At 59.5% G+C, this 21,145-nt stretch overlaps 1 pseudogene; it reads left to right on the top strand.

Moving 5' to 3' along the window:
• The first annotated feature begins 1,804 nt into the window (after positions 1–1,804).
• Positions 1,805–14,793, top strand: LOC140901057 (syntaxin-binding protein 2-like; annotated as a pseudogene).
• Positions 14,794–21,145: the final 6,352 nt, after the last annotated feature.

Raw genomic sequence — 21,145 nt, 5'->3', positions numbered from 1 at the left:
TCACCCTGCACTGAATTGCATCCACTTCTGGAGTGGAGTGTAGTAGCTGCATAACAACACATGGATTGCTCGCCCAGCACTGAAATACAAATACCTCTGGGGTGGAGCGCAGCAGCGTATCATAGAACATGAGGGTTGGAAGGGACCTCAGGAGATCATCTAGTCCAACCCCCTGCTCAAAGCAGGGACAATCCCCAGTTTTTGCCCCAGATCCCTAAATGGCTCCCCCTCAAGGATTGAACTCACAACCCTAGGTTTAGCAGGTCAATGCTCAAACCACTGAGCTATCCCTCCCCCCCCACATCACAATACAGGGATCACTCACCTGGCATTGAAATGCAGACAGCTCTGGATGGAGCATAGCTGATGTGCAACAGCACTCAACAACACTACACAGGGATCACCCACCCAGCACTGAAATGATGCCACCTCTGGGGTAGGAATGCAGCAGCTGTTCAACAGCCACAGAGCGACACTACTCACAGTTTAGAGCAGGATGTGAAGAAGACTCTCACTTCCATTCGAAAGCTCTGGGGGAGTTCACAGAAACAGACCATGCTGTTAACCTGAGCTGAACAGCAGCCAGGACACAATAAATTGGGTCTGCACTGCGGGTAACCAGACAACAGCTCTGCCATGAGGGATTCGTTCTGATTAATGGAGGGAGGGATGGGGCAGGGAGCCAGTCAAGCTTGGGGAACTAATTCCTTCTCCAGGATGCTTTGCTCCAGGATCTTAGAGCCCAGGCTCTATGGACATTAATTCCTGCACCACCCAGCCGGAAGGGAAGGGCTGGGGCAGGTCTTTGCGCTCCACATGTCACAGGAGGACAAGGCAGAACAAACCATGTCACAGAATGAATCAGTTGCATCGCCTGGACTAGAACCCAGGAATCCTACCTGCCAGCTCTCTGCTCTAACCATTAGACCCCACTCCGCTCGCAGTCAGGATAGACCCCAGGAGTCCTGATTCCTAGACACACACACACACACACACGTTTCTCTAACCCAGTGGTTCTCAACCAGGGTTACGGGTGCCCCTGGGGGTACGCAGAGGTCTTCCGGGGGTACACCAACAGGCTACACAAAAAGTTTTAGCAAAGCCAGGTCCATTCGACCTGCTCCTGTTCCTGGGTACAACACGGGGCCTGGCTGAGGGGGGCTGGGTGCAGGTGGGCGAGGGGCCTGACCGAGGGGGGAGGTGCGTGGAGGGGGGGGCGAGGGGCACTGCTGAGGGGGGGACACTGGTTGGAGGGGGGACTTGCAGCTCACTGGGGGGGCCCTGACTGGAGTGGGCTGAGGCCCCACTACCCCAACCCAGTCCTCGCTTTAACCCTGCCCGAGGCCCCCGCCTCCCTCTGCGCCCCACATGACCAGGTGGGGGTTCAGTGGGGACCTGCGTGGCCCTGTCACTGGGCGCCCGCCCCTTGGTGCCCAGGCCCAGCCCTTGCAGCGCCAGAAGTGGGGGGCTGCGGCGTTCGGCCGTCTTCAGCCTCGCAGACATCGACCCGCCAGCACCCCAGTTGCTTTATACTGAAATCAGTCACTGGGGGGGCTGGGCCCGTCCATCAGTGACACAAGGGGGGGCCGGGCCCATCCACCAGTGACTGATTTCAGCGTCACTAGGGGCCGTCGTCCAGCGTCACAGACACTCCCCAGAGCATGGCAGGGAGAGGCCAGGGCGTGCCCAAGGACAGGAGCAGAGCCGGGGCAGGACCCAGGAGTCCTGACTCCAGCCCCACCCCGCACACAGCTGAGTCCTACTTCTACCCACAGGGCTCGAGGGGACGTGGCAAGAGGCGGAGATGGCCCCGTCCGGACTGAAGGCGGTGGTGCGCAAGAGTGAGTGCGGAGCCGGGGGGTCTGAGTGTGGAGCCGGTCGGGGGCAGGGTCTGGTTGGGTGTGGGTCTGGGGGGGCAGGGCCCAGTTGGGGAGCCCTGGGAGGGGTGCTCCTGGGTGTGTCTCACCCTCGGGGAGGATTAGGAGTCAGTCGGAGCAGAGAGCTCCCCCCCGCCTGCCTGTCACACACCAGGAAGGGGAGGAGGCTGTCTGCCCCACCCCCAAGGGCTGCCCCCTCCCATAGGAGCTGCATTTTGTGGGGGCGTCATCGTCGTCATCTCTTTCCATCAGGATGACTCCCACCAGGGCCAGTGCAAGGATATTTTGTGCACTAGGCGAAACTTCCACCTTGCACATTCCCCCCCCCCCACCCCCGACAACCTCTGAAAACTAGTAAAGTTAGCATTATAAACAGCCTGTCAGAACGGGTAACGGCTGTGCGGAAGGAGAAAAATGACGTCATAGCCACTTCGTAACATAGTAAAGCAGTACACTTCTGCCCGGCCCCAACACAGAGCTGGCGTAGGCTATAGCTGTAATGTAGGAGAGATCAAGGTAAAGCCTTACACTTCAGAAGCCCAACCCACTTCTGTTACTTCAGAAGCCCAACCCACTGCTGAATCTCCAGCCCAGGCTGCAGTGGACGGGGCCTGTGGCTAAATCCAGACCACAGACCTGGGGTTTAAAAGACCCTTGCAAAGTGGATTCAGTTCTGATGTTCCATGGTTGCCCCCAGAACTGGGACAGAGCAAAAGTGGCCCACAGCTCAGGACGGCCGGTGGTGCTAATAACCCTTAGCTCTTCTCTTAGCTTTTCCTCACTAAATCGCACAATTAGGAGGGCCTGACATGTGACTTCTGAATACTTGGGGTGGGCCATACTGCCCTGGTTCAAGAGGGGTCTCTGAACAGGAATAGCAGGGGGCTGCGGGTCAGGAGTGAAGGGCATCTGAGAGCTGTGAGGGGGGGAACCCAGGACTGGAATAGCTGCGGGTCAGGAGTGAGGGGCACTGGTGGAGCTGGGAATGGGGGGGGTAAGCAAAGGGCTGGGATAGCAGGGGGCTGCAGTCAGGAGTGAGGGGCATCTGCAGAGCCGTGAGGCAGGGATCCCAGGACTGGAATAGCTGCAGGTCAGGAGTGAGGCAGAGCTGGTGGGGGACAGACCAGGGCTGGCATAGCAGGGGGCTGTGGACAGGAGTGAGGGGCACTGGCGGAGCTGGGAGTGGGTGGGAGCCAGGGCTGGGATAGCAAGGGCTCCAGTCAGTAGTGAGGGGCACTGGCACAGCTGGTGGGGGCAGTCCAGGGCTGGCGTGGGGAGGGGGGGGTGTAGCTGCAGTTCAGGGTCGAAATGCGTGGAGAAAGCAGGTTTGTGTCTGCCTTCGCCATGTCTAGATCCAGTCTGTGCTGCCAGCCCCTTACCGTGCACTCGAGCCCCACGTGCCCCAGTGAACGGGGCGTCCGCATGCCGCAGGTGTAAAGGACTGCAGGAAAGCAGCAGGGAGGCCAGCGCGTCCTGGTGCAGAATAGCCCCTGGAGCCTCATTAGGACCAAGCAGCCAAGTCCTGATGGGCTAGAGGTGGGGTAGGGAGAGGCATTGCTTGAGTTATGGGGGAAACATAGTGTGTTGGGCAGTGCACTCACGCACACCAGCTACCGGGAGTGGGAGTGAGAGTGAGAGCACAGGTCAGGGTCTCGGGGCTATTGCCCTACGGGGCCAGCCAGAATCAGGTGCTTCGTAGGGGTAAAACAAACAGATGTATTATGGTAGCACCCAGGAGTCCCAGTCATGGACCAAGGCCCCATTTTGCAAGGCGTTGTACATTATTCATTAGGTGTATTACAGTGGTGCCCAGGAGCGCCAGTCATCACCAACAAAAAGATGGTGCTTGGCCCGAAGAGCTGACTATCTAATTGCTTAGCTGGGCTGTGGAAGGTGCCCAGGAGACAGGCCAGCAGTTCCCTGAGTGGGGCATGCCTTGGAGGGGTTCTATGTGCAGGACTCAGAATTTGAAGTCTTTGTTGTGTTGCTGTCCCCCATACACAGTGAGGGTCCCTGGATCCCCTCCAGTCAAGAGGTGCTGGACAGGATCTGTTTTCTTCCTGCACGGGGCCAGATCCTTAGTTCAGCTGCACTCGTATCCAGCCTGGCAGAAAGGAAGGGGGATCAGACCCATGGCCCATCTAGCCTGTCACCCCACCACGATCGCTGACTGGGGGCTCTGCTAGGAGCACAACACTATCTGGCCTGAAAGCAGCCTCTGAGCCACTTCCCCGAGGCGTCCTTCCACCAGCCAGTGGGTCCTGGCTCAGGGCACAGCCGTCCCGTCTGAGCCCCACCACTAATCCCCGTCTCTTTCCCTCGCAGAGATCCTCAGCGTTGTCCTCGTGAAGAAGGAAAGAGAATGGAAGGTAAGGAGGCCGAACCTGTTGCCCTGGTGTCCCCCTGGGGATATGCTGTATCCATATATCATGCTCCTCCCCCCTCCAGCCTCTTGAGATTCATTAGGAACCTGAGCTTTTCCAGGCTGGATCAGATCCCTGCTCTGTCTAGCCCATCATCCGTCCCCAGCTAGGCTTGGGTATGTCTGCCTTCCCACCGCGCTGGATCAGACCCAGCTTGTCCAGCTAGCCCCATATCTCCCCCACGCACACACACCGGATCAGACCACTGGGACCAGTGAATCAGCCTGGGTGGGAGGAGGAGCAGGAGAGTGCCAAGCATGGGGCAGTATGCACCATTGGCCAGGCAGGTTATTGAGCCCCCGGCATGGACTGGGCCGGGGGATGTGGAGCAGCGGGTTAGGCCGGTGCGGCAGAGGGAGCATTCGGCACGGCAGGAAGGTGGTGGAGATGTTGGGCCAATGGCCTACAGGGCTTTCCTAGGGGAACACGGAGACTCCCCTTGTTCCATTTCTCTGTGCGCAGCACAACGTCAGGATGGGAATGGGGCCAGTAGGGGCTCCCTAGGAGGCTGCTTCCCCGGAGCTGGGCTTCATGTTCTTTGCCACGTGAGGCACAGACTGTCCCCCAGACCTCTCCGCAGTGCAATCCTGTGGGGATTGGATGGGCAGGTGCAGCAGGCGGAGAGAGGCGACCTCAGCTGAGACTCAAAGCGAAGGAGACTCGATGAGGCAGAGGCTCAGGGAGCAGGGGCTGTTGGGGAGGAGGCTCCTGCATCTGCAGCAGCAAGGTGAGTGGAGGGAGACCAGGGGCAGGGGGCGCTGGCAGAGCAGGGTGAAGCCCAGAACCCGCAGGGGGCTGCCCGCGGAGGGAGCGCTGTAGGAGAGGACTGCAAGCTGGGGCCTGGGGCTTGGGACAGGGCAGCCAGGTTCTCACCTGTCACAATGGCTGGTCGAGGGGTCTGAACAGGTTCCAAACACCCTGCCAGGCTAGCTGGCGTGGCGAAGCTGCAGGTGCCCAGCATGGCGCCCGGGGAGGGAGGGGGCCCTGATGGTAGTTGCCTGGGATTGCTGCTCGGCCGGCTGTTCCCTGGGCACTGCTCAGAGCCCACTTAGTTCAGCAGCAAGGCAATGCCAGGCCCCATCTGTGGCCGGGCATGGACACTTCTGTGGCAGCGAGAGACATGACTGGGCCCTAAGGATGTCCCGGGCACATGGGGACAAGCCCTGCTCCAGGTGGGGAGGGAGCCCAGAGCCAGGGGGGTAAAAACCAGCCCACCTCCTGATGGCATCATGCTAGGCCCTGAGTCCCCAGGGGCTGGGCATGGGCTGGGCCATTTGAGCAGCAGGGAGGGGCCTCGGCAGGTGCTGACACACCCTTTCTTCCCCCTTTGCAGTCGGTGCAGGCTTTGATCAATGACTTCCAGGGCACCCCCACCTTCAACTACAAGGCAGTTCACGTCTTCTTCCTCAGCCGTGAGTATCGGGGGTCGGGGGATCCCCCAGCTGGGAGCCTGGACAGCGGCACACTGGAGCCTGGGGGTGGGGGAGACTCTCTCTGCCGGCAGGCCAGTGCGCAGCACCCTGATTATGCTCTGCCCTCCTGCAGGGGATGCAGCCCCAGCAGGCCAGACCGAATGAGGTCAGGCTTGACAAAGCCCTGGCTGAGATGATTTAACTGGGAATTGGTCCTGCTTCGAGCAGGGGGTTGGACTAGATGACCTTCTGGGGTCCCTTCCAACCCTGATATTCTATGATTCTATGACGCCACCTATCCCTTCCCCCCCTTCTCCCCCACGGGCCTGCCTCCAGCCAGCACGGCTCACAGACACCTGCAGCATGTGCCCAGAAAGGAGGCCTCTGGCTACCATTCCCAGCATGCATTGCTCCATCAGTCCCAACTCGGTGGGGGGATGGGACAGCACCAGAATACCCAGTGTGTCAGGGTCAGATCTGCTTCTCCCCATTACAGCGGCAGGGGGAGCCCAAGTCCCTGTTCCTCCTTGTGCATCATCCTATGTTGTACACTCTGGTCACTCAGCCCTGCCGGGGGGCTGAGGGCAGGGTGTGAGACAGGGGCTGCGTAGGAGAGATTGTGGCTCCCCCTCGCTGCTGATGCTGCAGAAGGCAAGAACCCGGCATGACTCTGGTTCGGGGGGGCTGGACTCATCGTTGACTCCTGTGTGGCCCTGCTGGCTCGCCCAGGTTCCCCACAGGCGTGCAGCACTACTGCCCCTGCTGTGCCCGGTCTGGCCCCGTCCGTGGGGGCTGGTGCTGTGCTGGGGGTCCTGAGCCCTGTGCCTGTCACTCCCACCCACTGCCTCTGCCTTGCAGCCTGTCCTGAGCCTCTGTTCAAGGAGCTGAGGAAGTCACGGATCACCAAGGTCATCAAAACCCTCAAGGAGATCAACATGGCCTTCCTGCCTTACGAGAGCCGGGTGAGGGGTGGCCGGGCTTTGGAGGAGCAGGTCCGCGCGGCGGATGGTGACGTACGACACCCCACCCTTAGTGGTTCATGTGGCTTGGCGGGGGAACCTTTCCCTTCTAGGGCCCCGGGTTTGACGCCAGCACAGGGCAGCAGGGACTAGCTGGCTGCTCACACCCTGTGAGACCTGGAATCGCTGGCTTGCACCTGGTGGGGATGGTAGATGTATGGGGGAGGAGGGCCCTGCCTCCCTGGCTTTACCAGCTCTTACTGGTGGTTTATACTAGGCCTGCAAGACAGCCCGATACTCTACACGCCTGCCCTTTACCCAACCACCCCATCCCCTCCTTGTGTCATCAGTGGATTTCCCCCCTCCTGCCCCTGAGGGGCAGGACTGGGGTGTCAGCCCCATTGCATTGATGGGGAAACTGAGGCACAGAGAGACATGAGCCTGGTCTACATACAAAAGCTTTGTTGGTATGGGTTTGTTACGGGGACATGAGAGAAAAAATCCCCCTGTAACTGATGCAGCTGTGGTGGCAGAGCCCCTGGGTAGGTGCCGTTACGCTGGCAAAGCAGTCCTTTCGCCACTCTAGCTGATTTCATCTGGGGTACCGGTGCCAGCTGTGCCAAGAGAAGCTTTGGCTGGTAGAAGCTGAGTGTCCGTCAGGAGGCTATGCTGGCTCACCCGTCCCGTTGCGCCAGCAAACCCTTCATGGGCCGATACTATTTATTGGTGTCCAAGCACTTTTGTCCCCATGGCTCGTTCTGTTCGGCCCAGTGAAATAAGCGACAGCGGCAGACGCGCCTTGATGCCGGGTTTGCCCGTGGCTATGCTGGGGCTTTCGCCAGACGAGAAGCGTCGCCAAGCCCCTTCCCCCAACATTGAGGACACCTGGGAGTCTGCAGCCAAGTAAGGACCTGAACCTGGGGCATCTTTATCCCAGGCTGGTACATGAATCTCTGGCTCGCTATCCCTCTACCACAACAGGAGTGGCACCTGGCAAAGGGATCTCTTCCTCACTAGGGGCTCGCTACAGCTCCACCAGGCTGGCCTGATCCAACAGCGCGTCTATGGGGCACAGCTGGCCTGGCTGCAAGCAGTTGGCACTGGGGTTCTGATCTCTGCTCTCCCCTGTCCCCAAGGTGTACTCCCTGGACAGGCCATAGAGCTTCCACAACTGGTTCAGCCCCTACCGCTTTTTCGAAAAGAACAAGCAGATGGAGAATCTGGCAGAGCAGATTGCCACATTGTGTGAAACCCTGGAGGAGTATCCAGCCATCCACTACAGGAAGTGAGTGTGCCCAGGGGAAAGGGTACCCAGGTATCCCCTATAGGAAGTGAGTGTGCCATGGAGAAGTACCCAGCCATCCTCTACAGGAAGTGAGTGTGCCCAAAGGGCGAGGGTACCTGGTTACCTCCTACAGGAAGTGCATGTGCCCCTGGGGGAGGAGCTGTTTCTGACCCACAGGGTTTGTCTTTGCTGCAGGGACCATGAAGATAACTTCCACTTGGTGCACGCTGTGCTGGCCAAACTCAAGGCGTTCAAGGCATACGAGCCCAGCATGGGAGAGGTGAGCGAGCTGTGCTGGCCACGCCCTTGCCATGGGACAGAGCCGCGGGGGAGCACATGAGAAGTAGAAGGAGGGAGGAGTGATTTAGAACCTGCTCGGAGATCCTGGCGGGGGGAGGGGTGGGGTCTAGACACCCTTGGAGATCCTGAGGGGTTGGCAGGAACAATAGCATTCCCTGTGTGGCTGGATTAATGGCCACAGCCCTTCTGGGCAAGTCACCTCCCCTATTTACCCCTCAGTTTCCACATCTGTAAAAGGGAGATAATGCTACCAATCTCGGGCAGGGGGGCCCCCTCTGGGATAGCTGGCTCCCATGGCACAGATGCTCTGTAACTCACAGCTGGCAGTACAGGCCTGCCTCCAGAGGGGAGCCTGGCACACACCTGGCTGCCCAAACCATCTACCCAGGGAAGAGACTGACAGCATGCTTGTTAACCACCGGAGCTACTTGCTGCAGCAGAGCTGGCTCCAGCCTGCAGCCGCCAGTCTGATCTGGGCTATTCTCAGGAGCTGATAGCGGCGCTGGGGAGGGAAAATCCTGCTCTGTGCACACCCTGCTGCTGTGACTCCCGTTGAGTCCCCCCAGGGATATTCCTGAGGCTCTTGCCAAGCCTCCCTGTCACAGGTGAAAGCACTATCCCCATGTTACACGGGGGAAACTGAGGCATGGAGCAGCATGCCAGGAGTAGGTGGCAGAGGCAGGAATAGGAATAGCCCAGATCAGGGGGACGGGGGGCTCCCATTGCACTGCCAGGGGGAACTAGAGAGACCCCTGACCCCAGCGCCCGAGAGAACCTGTTGAGGGAGGAGCAGCAAGAACCTAAATTCGATCATTAACTGTGTGGGGTTCAGTGGGTTAGAGCGGGATGGTTCTGGGAGCCAGGACTCCTGGGTTTTATGCTCAGCTCTGGGAGGGCAGTGGGGTCTAGTGGGATAGAGGGGGCCTGGGAGCCAGGACTCCTGGGTTTACCCCCAGCTCTGAGAGGGGGTGGGAAGAGCAGGATCTCAGGATTTGATCGGGGAACTAGGACTCCTGGGGCCACGGACTCGTGTGCCTGGGCTGTGGGTGCGTCCCAGGGGTGCTAGGGCTGACCTGTCTGTCCCCGTGCAGGTGTGGACAAGGAGAACCTCACCAAGCTGATCCAGCATGCCAACATCCAGCAGCAGAGAGACATCATCCACAACATGCTGTTCCTGGGCATCTCTCTCACGCCTGGGGTAAGGGACTGGAGCCAGGGGGCCAGCAGCTGTACTCATGCCAGGGGGCAGATCTGTGCTGCACAGGGGAGCCCAGGCCATCCTGGAGGTGCCGCCCTATGGCAGTGACCTACTCCCAGCACAGAGGTGGCCTCTGTCCCTGTACAGTGGGGTGACGCCCTCCCCATAGGAGGGTGACCCCGAGTTACTCCCCATCTGGGGTGACTTCTTCTGCCCTGGCAGAGGATACTGGGAGTCAGGACCTCAGATCGCCAGCGAGCTGGAGCTGGTGACCACTACTTGGGGTGGCCATGCGGCGAATGAGGGGAAGCAGCTCTGTTCTCCCATCAGTCTCTCTCTCTCTCTCTCTCTCTCTCACTCAGTGATCCATTCTGTTTTCTCTGCCTCTCCCCTGCCAGCCTGGCTGGCGCGACTCAGGTAGGCCACGCTCTCCCTGTCTGCCCCCGTTCCCAGCCCGCACCTCCTCCCTGCTGCCTCTCACCCCCTCTCCCTTCCTCCCCCAGAGCAGGCAGCTGCGACCGAAGAGGAAAGCGCGGCTGGAGTCCAGCTACCAGCTCTCCCACTGGATCCCCATGCTCAAGGACATCATGGAGGTACCGGGCCATCTGCTTCCTGGCCTTGGGGACTGGGGTCACAACTGGCAGGCTGGGCCCAAGGGGGTGGTTTGGGGGCAGACATGTGTAGAGCCCTGCATATCCGTGCCCCATTTCTGCGGATAGTGGATTGGCTGCAGATACAACCGTGCAGGGCTGTACTCCCCAGCAGCGCCTGGCCCGCGGCATCTGGCTCAGGCAGCCCGGGGGACGCAGGGCACTCGGGGCCGCCGGCCCACAGCCAGTGGCTAGGCAACACGTCGGAGTTGGGGCTGTCCGGCACCCACTCGCCCCACCGCGCGGCTTCCTGTCCAGCAGCTCGAGCAGCACCAGTGTCCCCACCAGCTCCTGAGCAGCAGGATTTGGGATTGGAGAGGGTGGGGCCCCGGCACCCCACCCCTCCACCCCACTGTGATGCAACATGCTCTGCTGCTGCCGTGTACACTCGTGACCCCCCAGGAGCGGCACGTGATGAGAAACCCCTTCCCCCCCCAGCCCCCACCCCCTCCACACTGCCCCTTCTCCTCAAGACCCCCGCCCCCACACTGCCCCTTCTCGAGACCCCGCCCCCTCCAAGCTGCCCCTTCTCCTAGAGACCCTGCCCCCTCCACACTGCCTCTTCCCTGCAAGACCCCTTCCCCACCCTCGCTAGCTGCTGTCGGTGTGGATGCGGATACAGGTAAAAGGCGGCTTGTGGATCGCAGGCTGATGCACATCCACATTTTTGTATCTGCGCAGGGCTCTAGCCATGTGAGGGGCTCATCAGCGAGTCCTCTCCTGCTGCCATCCTTAGGGGTCTTAAATCATAGACACGAGTGCAGGGGAGTTGTCTTACCCGGTGCTGAGATGCTGCCAGCTCTGGGGTGGGGTATGGGCAGTATATACAGGGGTTCCTCACCAGGGCTGAATTCTTCCTAAGGAGTGGCAGGCAGCTGTTAACAGCCGCCCAGCAGCGCTGCCCAAGAGTCTAGGGCAGGAGGTGATCAGTGTGTGGGGCTGGAAGTGCAGAGGATCCAGGCAGCACACTGTCGTGACTGGCATTGGAATCTGAATGGCTGGCAGGGTCCTTGGTCTAACCTCCAGTGAGGAGCAGCTGTGTGACGTTCATCTAAAGGATGAACTCCTGCAGCACAGTACTGGTCACTGACTGACCGGGGAGAGCACCCCCTGCAGAGCCCCCCGCCCACTCCCTGGGGTCATAGAGCACCCTCTGCTGACTCACTCGCACCTCCCAGCACCCAGTGGCTTTTCCTTAGAGGTCTCCTATCCAAGCACTGCCTGGGCCCAAACCTGCTTAGCTTGTGAAAGGTGACATGGTCACTCCTTCCCCCCACCCTTACTGGGGGCTGAGCCCCTCATCACCCAGTCCTGTGGGGCACTCCTCAAGGGGGTGGGGGGCACACTTAGTTGCCTTCAACCTACTGGCTTGGGGCTCCTCCAGGCCAAGAATTAACCCCCCGACCAGAGCTCCTGTCCCTGGCAGATCAGAGGTGGGAGGCTCCCAGGCCCCTGTTCCAGCATTGTGATGGTTCCTCCTGTGGGATTTTGGGGCAGGTAGTTGCAGTAACCTCAGTCCCATGCATAATCCAATCAGGGGCGCCCCCTTCTGAGCCAGCCACAGCTTGGCAGGCCTTAAGCTTCCCTGTACAAGTCAAAGCAGCGGACTAATGTAAAAGCCCCTATTATGTGGCATTAGGATGTATCATAGCCTGGGCCCCCTGCGTGGCTGGGACACACCTCATGGAGCAAGAGGCAGGGCCTGGATCTGCCCGCAGCAGGGAAGGGGCACTGAGGGCAGCCCCCTGCCTCCCCCACCCCAAGTGAGGGGCCCTGGATCCGGCTGCAGGAGGTCTCTGCCCTCCCCATAACGGTGGATGGGTAGGCAGGTCACAGCAGGGCACTGAGCAGCTGAGGGGGATGTGGAGAGTTGGGGGCATCACTGGAGGAGTCAGCGTGCTCTTTGCTGGCTCCCCATGCCCCACCCTGGAAAGTGGGCCCCAGGCTGCTCCCCCCCAGGGACTGTCAATCATTGAGTGAGGAGCCATCTCAGCCCCTCCGCCCCAATGGGGCCTGGCTTGGCCACCAGGTCAGAGGTTCCTGCTGCTTGGCCCCTGCTGATCTGTCCTCCCCTGCCAGGACATCCTTGAGGACAAACTGGACAAGAGTCTGTGGCCCTTCGTGTCAGACCCGGTCCCTACCACCAGCTCCCAGGCTGCTGTCAGGTAAGGCTGAGCCTGGCTGGGCTGTGGACAGCAGAGCCCTGACACACACACCCCAGGGTGTGGGAGCCTCTGTGCCTGGGAGTGCATGGCCAGGGCCCTGTCCTCTGCAGGGGAGGGGGTGCCCAAGAGCCTGGAGCCCTGGACCCCTCTTACCGTGTCCCCCACGCCCCAGCAGTCCCTCAACACACCAGGGTCCAGGATAGAGGAAAGGGACTGGACGAGCTTTAGACAGCACCCCCAGCCCAGGGCAGGTGCCACCCTCCCCTACTCCCTTCTGCCTCCCAACCTCCTCCAGGCCCTGCCCTTCCATGCGGCATTCCCTCAGCGAGCCCCTAGTATCCACACTGCCCCTCTCTCCCCCCAGCCCCCGCTTTGGGCAGTGCCCACCCCTACACCTGGCATTCCCTCAGCGAGCCCCTGGTATCCACACTGCCCCTCTCTCCCCCAGCTCCTGCTTCAGGCATTGGCACAAGAACAAGCCAGCGACTGAGTACCAGATGGGCCCGCGCCTCATCATCTACGTGCTGGGTGGGGTGTCCATGTCTGAGATGCGCTGCGCCTACGAATTGACCCCGGCCACCAGGGGCAAGTGGGAGGTGGTGATCGGTGAGTAGGGCGAGTCCTGGGGGGAAGGGTGGCTGGAATGCCCAGGTCAGGGACAGTTGGGACCCCTGGGTGGGGGAGACCCTAAAACTGCCTGCCCAGCACCCACAGGGGGCCCATGCTACCCTCTGTCCTCCCGCACCCAGGGGTCTGGGAACAGATGTGCTTGTCCCACAAGGCCTGTATCTAGCCACCTGATCTCCTGGCCGCTGGCTCCCCAGGCCTCTCATTGCCCAGGGACCATGTGTGGGGGCCCAGTCAGACACCCCCAGTAACTCCCATAGGGATATGGCTCACCCCCTGCACACACCCCTCGAAGACCCAAGGGTGAGGAACACTGTCAGCGCGTGGATTCTTGCCTGGCTGTGCAGGGTACAGCAGCACGAGGGGTGCGGTGCCAGGCCACAGTGTAGGCATATTCCAATATTTGTGATTCTGTTCATAAGAAATTGTAAACCTGCAATATTGATTTATAATATTTATTAAATCTGCATTTATAATTCTTCTTTTTGACATAATTGTAAATCTGCAATATTGATTTACAATTCTGTATTAAAGCTTGCAAACCGTACCTTGCAAACCGCTCAATTGGCTTTGCTTTCTCTAAATTGATACTTTCTCTCACTTGTTATTAAGATGGACGCTTGGAAAACCAAACCGCTCATATTGACTCTGAATTGATACTTTCTCACTTGTTAGTAAGATGGACGCTTGTAAAACTAAACGGCTTAATTGACTCTGCTTTCTCTGTATTGGCGCTTTCCATTGATTGTAATGGAGATTGACATGCTTTTTAACTAACTTCACTTTATGTTCAATTGGCTCTACTTTGCAAACGGATACTTTGTAATGGAGATTGACATGCTTGTTTGTAACACCCATGAAGAACCGCGAATTGGAGCGGCGCTCATAGAAATGTCACATAGAGACTCCCACCTTCTATAGTTTGGATCAGGAATGTTAAAAAAACGGGGAGTCTCAAATAAATAACACCTTTGTATAATAAAAGAAAGGCAATACCGAAGGAATGTCAAGAGACAGGGAGTCTCAAATAAAATAACAATACTCGGTGAAATGAGAAATGTGTTTTTTTTATTAAAGTAAGGAATGTATGTGAATGAATGGTGGGTTTTGAATAAACAGGGAAGTGCCAGCCTAGGAATTTAACATCGATTGGCCGAAGAAGACGCCAGGTGGAGACAACCAGAGAACCCCACCGGAGGGCAAACTGGGATCCACCCGACCAATTCAAAGGATGAAGAAAGCTGATGAGCACCTGACAGCCGTCCTGGAGCAGTCATGACTAACAATATGACAAAGCAAATTCCACGGACTGGCATAGGAAGAAATTCCTATAAAAATGGACACTAAGGACTGAGAACTTTGAGTCTCCAGTTCTGCCACTACCCTTCAGGAGCATCGGATGCGCATCTGACATGGACTCGGCTCCACTCTCGTGTACAGGTTACCTGGCCAGTACCCTGTCACGAGCAACCTCTAGGCTGGTAACTATAAACCCCTATGCAGAACTGGTATGAATGAATGAATGAATGAATGAATATATAGATATATATATAATTAAGTAAGGAATAAGTAACGATAGGACAGTGTGAGTTTTATATTTCTTTATTATATTTACAATAAATGTGGCATTTTGCCTTTTCCCTTTAATAAGATCCTGCTGGTTTTTATTTTATTGGTACAACAACAGGGGGTAGGAGAGAGTCCCTCCCCTCCTGCACTAGAGCAGGGTCCAGCTGCAAAAATGGGGGTGATGGTGATGCCAGCCTCATACCCGCGCCACTGTGCCGACCGCTGCCAACCACCTCTCTCTCCCCCAGGTTCCAGTCACATCCTGACCCCCAAGCGCTTCCTGGATGACATCCAAACCCTCAACCAGCTGGACCCCGAGGAGGCCTAGAGGCAGCCCCCTCCCCCCAGAGACTCTGCCCCCCACAGCTCCAGCTCGCTGTCCCCAGCTCCACCTCCTCTTCTCAACAAGGCACCTTCCCCCCTACTCCTGGCTGCGGTGTCAGTTCTTGGGGGGGGGGGGGGGGAATGACTCCTTGGCTGTTAGGGCAGAGGGCAGGCCAGGCTCCCTCCCTCTGGCACAGCCTCTAGGGCTGTCACCCTTTGTGCCCTGTGGCCACCCTGCCCCTGATGGGGTAGGGGCAGAGTCTGGCTCCATTATCTACCAGCTTCAGCCATTCCTACCTCCCCTGCCTGGGACCCAAAGCACAGCACCTCCCCCTCCCCCTCCTGTCAGCCCTCCGCTAGTGATGCGGGGCACGCAGAGGCTGCTACCACCATCTGGCTTTGGGGCGGTTGTGACCCAGCCACTGAGCCCCAAGCTGTGTCTGTCCAGTCTGCAAAGGATTAAAGAGAACCCCCCTTCTGCCCCCATATCATCCCCATTCACCGCCTTGGGGTGCTGGCCCAGCCCTGGTCCCTGCACCCCTCCCATCACAGCCTGGCACCCTGGCCTCTTGGCCCTGTCCCCCAGTGGGGACCTCGGCTCCCGAAGGGGGGAGGGGTCCTAGCAGGAGTTGCAGTCAGAGTGCCCAAGTAAGTGGGGGTGGAGCCAGGACTGCGTAGGAGGCGCGTCCAGGGTTGGTCAGGAGCAGGTAGAGTGACCAGATGTCCCGATTTTATAGGGAGAGTCCTGATATTCGGAGCTTTTTCTTATCTAGGCTCTTATTACCCCCCACCCCTTGTCCCTATTTTTCACACTTGCTGTCTGGTCACCCTAGCAGCAGGGCAGAGCGGGCTCGCCACCTGATGGGCCTGGATCAAATGCCCCTGCCCAGTGCAGACACCTCCCCACTGCCTTTCCCTGGGTATCAGAGCCATGCCCTGGGCACCTGGAGCCCCAGCTCCATCTGAGGCAGCCAGCTCCAGCCCCCTTGGGTCTGATCAAGCCCTGAGCCAAGCCTCACCCCCTGAATCCCACGGGCCCTAGAGATCTTCTCCTTCTTGCCTGCCAGGCGGGCTGTGCTGGGGCAAGCGCTGGCAGGAGTGATCCCAGGTAAAGGCAGTGACCTCCTTTACTGGGAGTGACCTCCAGGGGGTGGGGGGCGCAGGGGGAGAGTTTGTTTGTTCGCAGCTCTGAGCCCCTGCCCCTCCCCCACCCATTATCACAAAGTCAGTGCTGGCCCTGCCCCCGGCTACTGCCCTGCTGGGCATGTGCCTGGGCCAATGAAGTGCATTGCCAAAGGCTGGCCGAGGTCTCTGCTGCTGTTCACAGGCAGGGGAAGGGAGGGCACAGGGCGGGGCAGGTGGCTGAGGGCCCAGGGAGCGGGATCTCCCCAACTCCCCCTCCAGCCCTGCTGCAGGTCCCAGGCGTCCTGGCTCCAAGTCACCAGGCCAGCGCTGCCTCCCCGCACCCAGGAGCAGGGTGGGGCAGTGGCTGCTCCTTTCACTGTTGGACCAGGGCCTGGGGGCAGCTCTGCTCTGGCCTGTGGTCGCCCCCTGCTGGTGCAGTGCTGGCTCACCCAGCCATGCCCCAGAACCTCCACAGTTCCCTGTGTCCCCCTGCTCCTAGTGCCTTGTTCTGCCTCTGGTCCGTGTGCCAGGGGGACCAGGAGGGAGCCTCAGGAGTTCCCCCAAGCTAGCTATGGGATCCCCATCAAGTGTGGGGTTGGGACAGGCACTGAGCGAGCACCAGGGCCCAGCCCCCAGGCTGGCCCCACAGGGAACCATACCCACCCAGCCCCTGCCCCTCCCAGAATCAGCGCTGGAACCCAGCCCTCTGCGTCCCAGCCCCTGCTCTAACCACTAGCCCCTGCTTCCCTCTCAGATGTGGGACAGAACACCTGCCTCCTTGGTCCCCCTCTAGGGCTTGGCCTTTGCCCCAACCCCCACCTCCTCCATCCTCCTGTGCCTAGAGCTGCCCCAGGGTCCCGCCACCCCGGCTGCTGCTGGCCCCCAGCCCTTGGGGCCCTGGCTGGCACCTGCATTGTGTGAGCAGCTGTGTAGGCTCGTCCCACCAGCCAGGCCAGGGCTCCCCTCTGGCACCCTCTAGCCTGTGCCAACAGCTGGGGGTGCAGTGGCAGTGTCCCCACCCCCCTCCTTGTTGGAGGGTGAAAGGAGCCAAGGAGCGGCTGTGAGAGAGCCCCATTCTCCTACCCTTCCCGCACCCTGCTCCCCCGGCTCAGCTCGGAGACTCGTCCTGCCTCTGTAGTCACTGGGCATGGGGGTTAGCGCCCTCAGCAACCCCACCCCCACCAGCTGGAGACAGTGAGAGACCAGTGCCAGGTCAAGGACCTGCCCCAGGTCCCGGAGGAGTATTATGGGGGATCAGGGCCCAGAGCAGGGGTGACCGTGGTGGGGGATCAGACCCATCACTCATGAGGGTTGGGGTTGTCTAACTTCTCCTCTCAATCTGCTCGCAGGCTGTGACCCCTCCTGCCCTCTCCCAGCCCATCCCCTGCTCCCTTGGTGCCCAGGGGGCACTCAGCCAGCCACACATGGTCACGCACCCCATGAGGTGGGAAGGAGGCTTCAGGCCTGTGAGCTGTGCTGTGCCAAGGACCAAACCCAGCTTACCCTGGTCCTGGGAGATTTTCGGGATGCACAGAGTCACTGCTCTGGTTGCCTGTGACCCCTCCCGCCCTGACCTGCGGTGTCCCAGCCAGGCCAGTTGGGGCGGGAGGGGTGGAGGGGGGGGGAGCAGCACAGCTATTGCAGGCAGCTGGGGAGGGCCGGGGGCTGGAGGGCACTGACTTGGCCATGTAGCCATGGGTTGGGGCCTGGGCTGAGCCAGGTTCGGCGCAGGGATGGCCTGGCTGGGCGCGCCCTGTTTGTGATCATCTGGGCCTGGCCTAGGCCACGTTAGGCTAGCACCCCTTCAAGCCCAGTGCCCCTGGCTGGTTCACGGGAGGGCAGGCAGCTGCTTCCCAGCCCAGCTGGGGGCTGCCCTGGGTGGGAGACAGGCAGAGGGAGAAAATGCAGTTCCTCTCCGCAGCAGGAGGGGACCAGCCAGGTCAGACACTCTCAGCCTATGCGCCCCCCTGCAGCCCAGACTCTGCATTGCACCCCTCCTGTGCCCCTACCCATCTCACCCTGCCATGGCTCCCCAGCACCTGCCAGCCTCAGAGTGCCCCAGGCTTGGCAAAAGACGATCCCAGCCCCCCAGGGGGCTTGGAAAATGCCCAGCAGCACCCATGTGACACGAAACCTCAATAACAGGCACCCAGAGCGGGAGTGACTCACATGGATTTGGGGGCAGAGCTGGGCATGGAACCCAGGAGTCCTGCCTCCCAGCCCCTGATCTAACCCCTAGACCCAAGTTGCAGTGGGGGAGGTTTAGATTGGATATTAGGAAAAACTTTTTCACTAGGAGGGTGGTGAAACACTGGAATGCGTTACCTAGGGAGGTGGTAGAATCTCCTTCCTTAGAGGTTTTTAAGGTCAGGCTTGACAAAGCCCTGGCTGGGATGATTTAACTGGGAATTGGTCCTGCTTCAAGCAGGGGGTTGGACTAGATGACCTTCTGGGGTCCCTTCCAACCCTGATATTCTATGATTCTATGACTCTATGATTATGACCCTACTCCCCTCCCAGAGCTCAGCACAGAACCCAGGAGTCCTGCCTCCCAGCCCCCCTGGCTCTGCCCATCCTTCTCTCCCCCCATACTCCTGCTAATAATTGCACACGCAGCCTGCTGGGGAACGTGCCCCGGCACAGGTCAGTCCCGTAGAGCCCAGCAGGCCCCGTTTCCCCTCCCCCTGGGCCAGCTCCTGTCTCCCTGCTGGGCACACCAGCACGGCCAGCACTGCGTGCCTGCTGTGGACGGGGTGAGAGACCCTGGCACCTGGGATCTGCTGCTTGGGCCCAGCCCCAATCTGCTCAGCTGCGGAGCTTTCCATCCCTGATCCCCGTGGGGAATTATCAGCCGCAATTAACAGCCATTTGGATAATTGCTGCGCGGCTGCCAGGCAGGTGGGCGGCGAATTGGGGGCGCGGAATTAAAAAGCTCCGGTGGAGACACCTGCCCGACTGTGGGCTCGCCAGCTCCCCCCATGGCTGCCCTTACAGCTGGGCTGCCACTGGGGCTCCGTGTGCACCCCGGGCCTGCACCTTGAGCAAGGGGCACCCCAGCCACACACACTGTACCCCTCAGCCTGCCCCCAGAAGCAGGAGGGGGGTGCAGGCCTGAGACAGCTGGCCATGGGCCTGGTCGGTGCCAGGAGGGAGGGTGGGTCCAGCAGACAGGCCCAGCCCCTCTGCCCTGGCTCTGCCATGCTCTGCCCCAGGCCCTGGTGAGGGCAGCTGGAGAGGGCTGCACGCATCAGCCCATGCAGTGGGCCTGGGGGAGCTGATCACTGTGCTGGTCCCAGCCCTGGGGGCTGGTGGGAATGGGGTGCCAAGATGCCCCTGTCTCCCAGTGCCAGCTGTGCCAGGGCCCCCAAGACCTTTGGGCCTGGATTGGGGGGATCATGACTAGAGCGGAGCTGGGACCCAGGGACAGGTGAAGCTGCACCAGGCTTGCAGAAGAGCTCATCCTGCAGAGACCTGCATGCAGACCCTGCTGGAGGGAGATTGTTTGGGGCAGAGCGGGGTGACTTGGGGGGCTTACAGCAGGGCTGGGGGGAGGCAGTGGGGGTAGCAGGGAGGGGGAGAGGTTTACAGTAACTGCAAGCTGTATACAGTGCATGGGTGGAGGTGCCAGGGGGTGATTTGGGGTGGGGCAGTGGGAGGCAGGAGATGCGGGTGGGTGATACCCCCATGCAGCAGCAGTGCCCCCTGTAGGCAGTACGGGTGCATCCAATGGGCCCTAGGGGAAATATTGTCTAAAGATCAGAGTTCACCAAACCCAGGCTGAGCTAGCCCTGTCCCCAACCTGCCCATCCCTTGTGGGTATGGACTGCTGGGTCCCTGCCCTGGGCCAGGCCATGCTGGGGGCTGAGCAATCCCAGAATGATGCCCAGCGCAAACCCCTTCTCCCGGGCAGGGACCCAGCATCTCGTTCCCCAGCCCTCCCCAGAGTCGGCCCCCAACCTCCAGGGCTGGGCGGGGGTGGGGAAGGCGACCAGCCTGAGCCAAGTTCACAATTATGCAACCAACCAGCCCGTGTGATGCTGCTTATCATCTTACCTCACAGCCCAAAGCCGGCTCACCCGCCACTTTCGTGGCATTTTGTTGCCTGAAATTAAATCTCATTTCCTAATTACTGGGTGGGCTCCAGCTGCTGGGCTGGGCTGGGCTGGGCTTTAAGAAGGGGGCAGCGTAGTGTGATCAGCATCAGTCACAGAGACAGCTTGTTGCAGAGAACCCCCCAAAAGCCCAAGACCCCCTCACCACAGCCAGCCCCCCAGGCTGCATCTAACGAGGCCCACTCACTTCCCTCTGCCCTGCAGGAAACTCAGCCTGGCTGGTTCCTACAGGGCCCATCCAGCCCAGTATCCCCTCTCCCTGCTGTGAGCAAACATCAGGCCCTGCCCACTTGCACGTTCCCAGAATCTGGCCAGCCCAGCGCTGATCGTGCAGAAACGCGCAGTCCTGGACAGTGCTCGCCACAAAGGACTCACAGAAACACATTCCAGAAGCGTGGTACAAAAACCACGATATCAAGAATGGCACAAAAACATTCCCCAAGGATAACAGGAACACACTGAGCCCTCCTAAAAGATAAGGTCAAATAGCAACGTAATAAATACAAATGTTTTAATCAAACCAACATGTACAAAAAAAAATGGACAATAACTAGCCAGGTCAGAGGGCAGTATCTAAGTCAGAGGGGCAGCTTGTTTGTATCAGGGTATCTCTGAGAGAATGTGTTGGTCCAGCCAAGGGGGCAATGGAAAGTCCCGCCATTCACTGAGCTGTGTCCATTGTCACAGGCATACGTGTCTTAGTATCCTCGTAGAATCTGCCAGGTGCTATTAGCATGCCTTGTCAACAATAAACCTGGCCGGGTGCCTTCGTCCCTTAACGGATCTTGTGGTCATTGGGCGGTTCACTCAAGGTCTGCTGTGCTGGCTGTCTGCACAGAGCTGGGGCAGCACACAGGGAGAACACACACACATGCAGTGAAATATCTAACAACAGAGGCAATCAGTAAGATGTTTCGCAATGGCTCGTTTGGTTTCAATGGGCAGGCCCAGCACTTTACACTAATTCATGCTTCTCCCCTGTTGGGGGAGTTACACAGGCCACGGCTACACTACAAAATCAAATCGCCCTGCATGCAGCCGCCACAGTAGTTACAGCACTTGTGTGTGTGTACACCTGGCTCTTTGTGTCTGTGGTGTGTGGTATCGATTGTACTGTCA

The sequence above is a fragment of the Lepidochelys kempii genome, chromosome 20 (genome assembly GCF_965140265.1).
Source record: "Lepidochelys kempii isolate rLepKem1 chromosome 20, rLepKem1.hap2, whole genome shotgun sequence".
Taxonomy (NCBI): domain Eukaryota; kingdom Metazoa; phylum Chordata; order Testudines; family Cheloniidae; genus Lepidochelys; species Lepidochelys kempii.
Note: the sequence above shows the minus strand (reverse complement) of the source record. Positions and strands in the feature narration are given on the sequence as shown.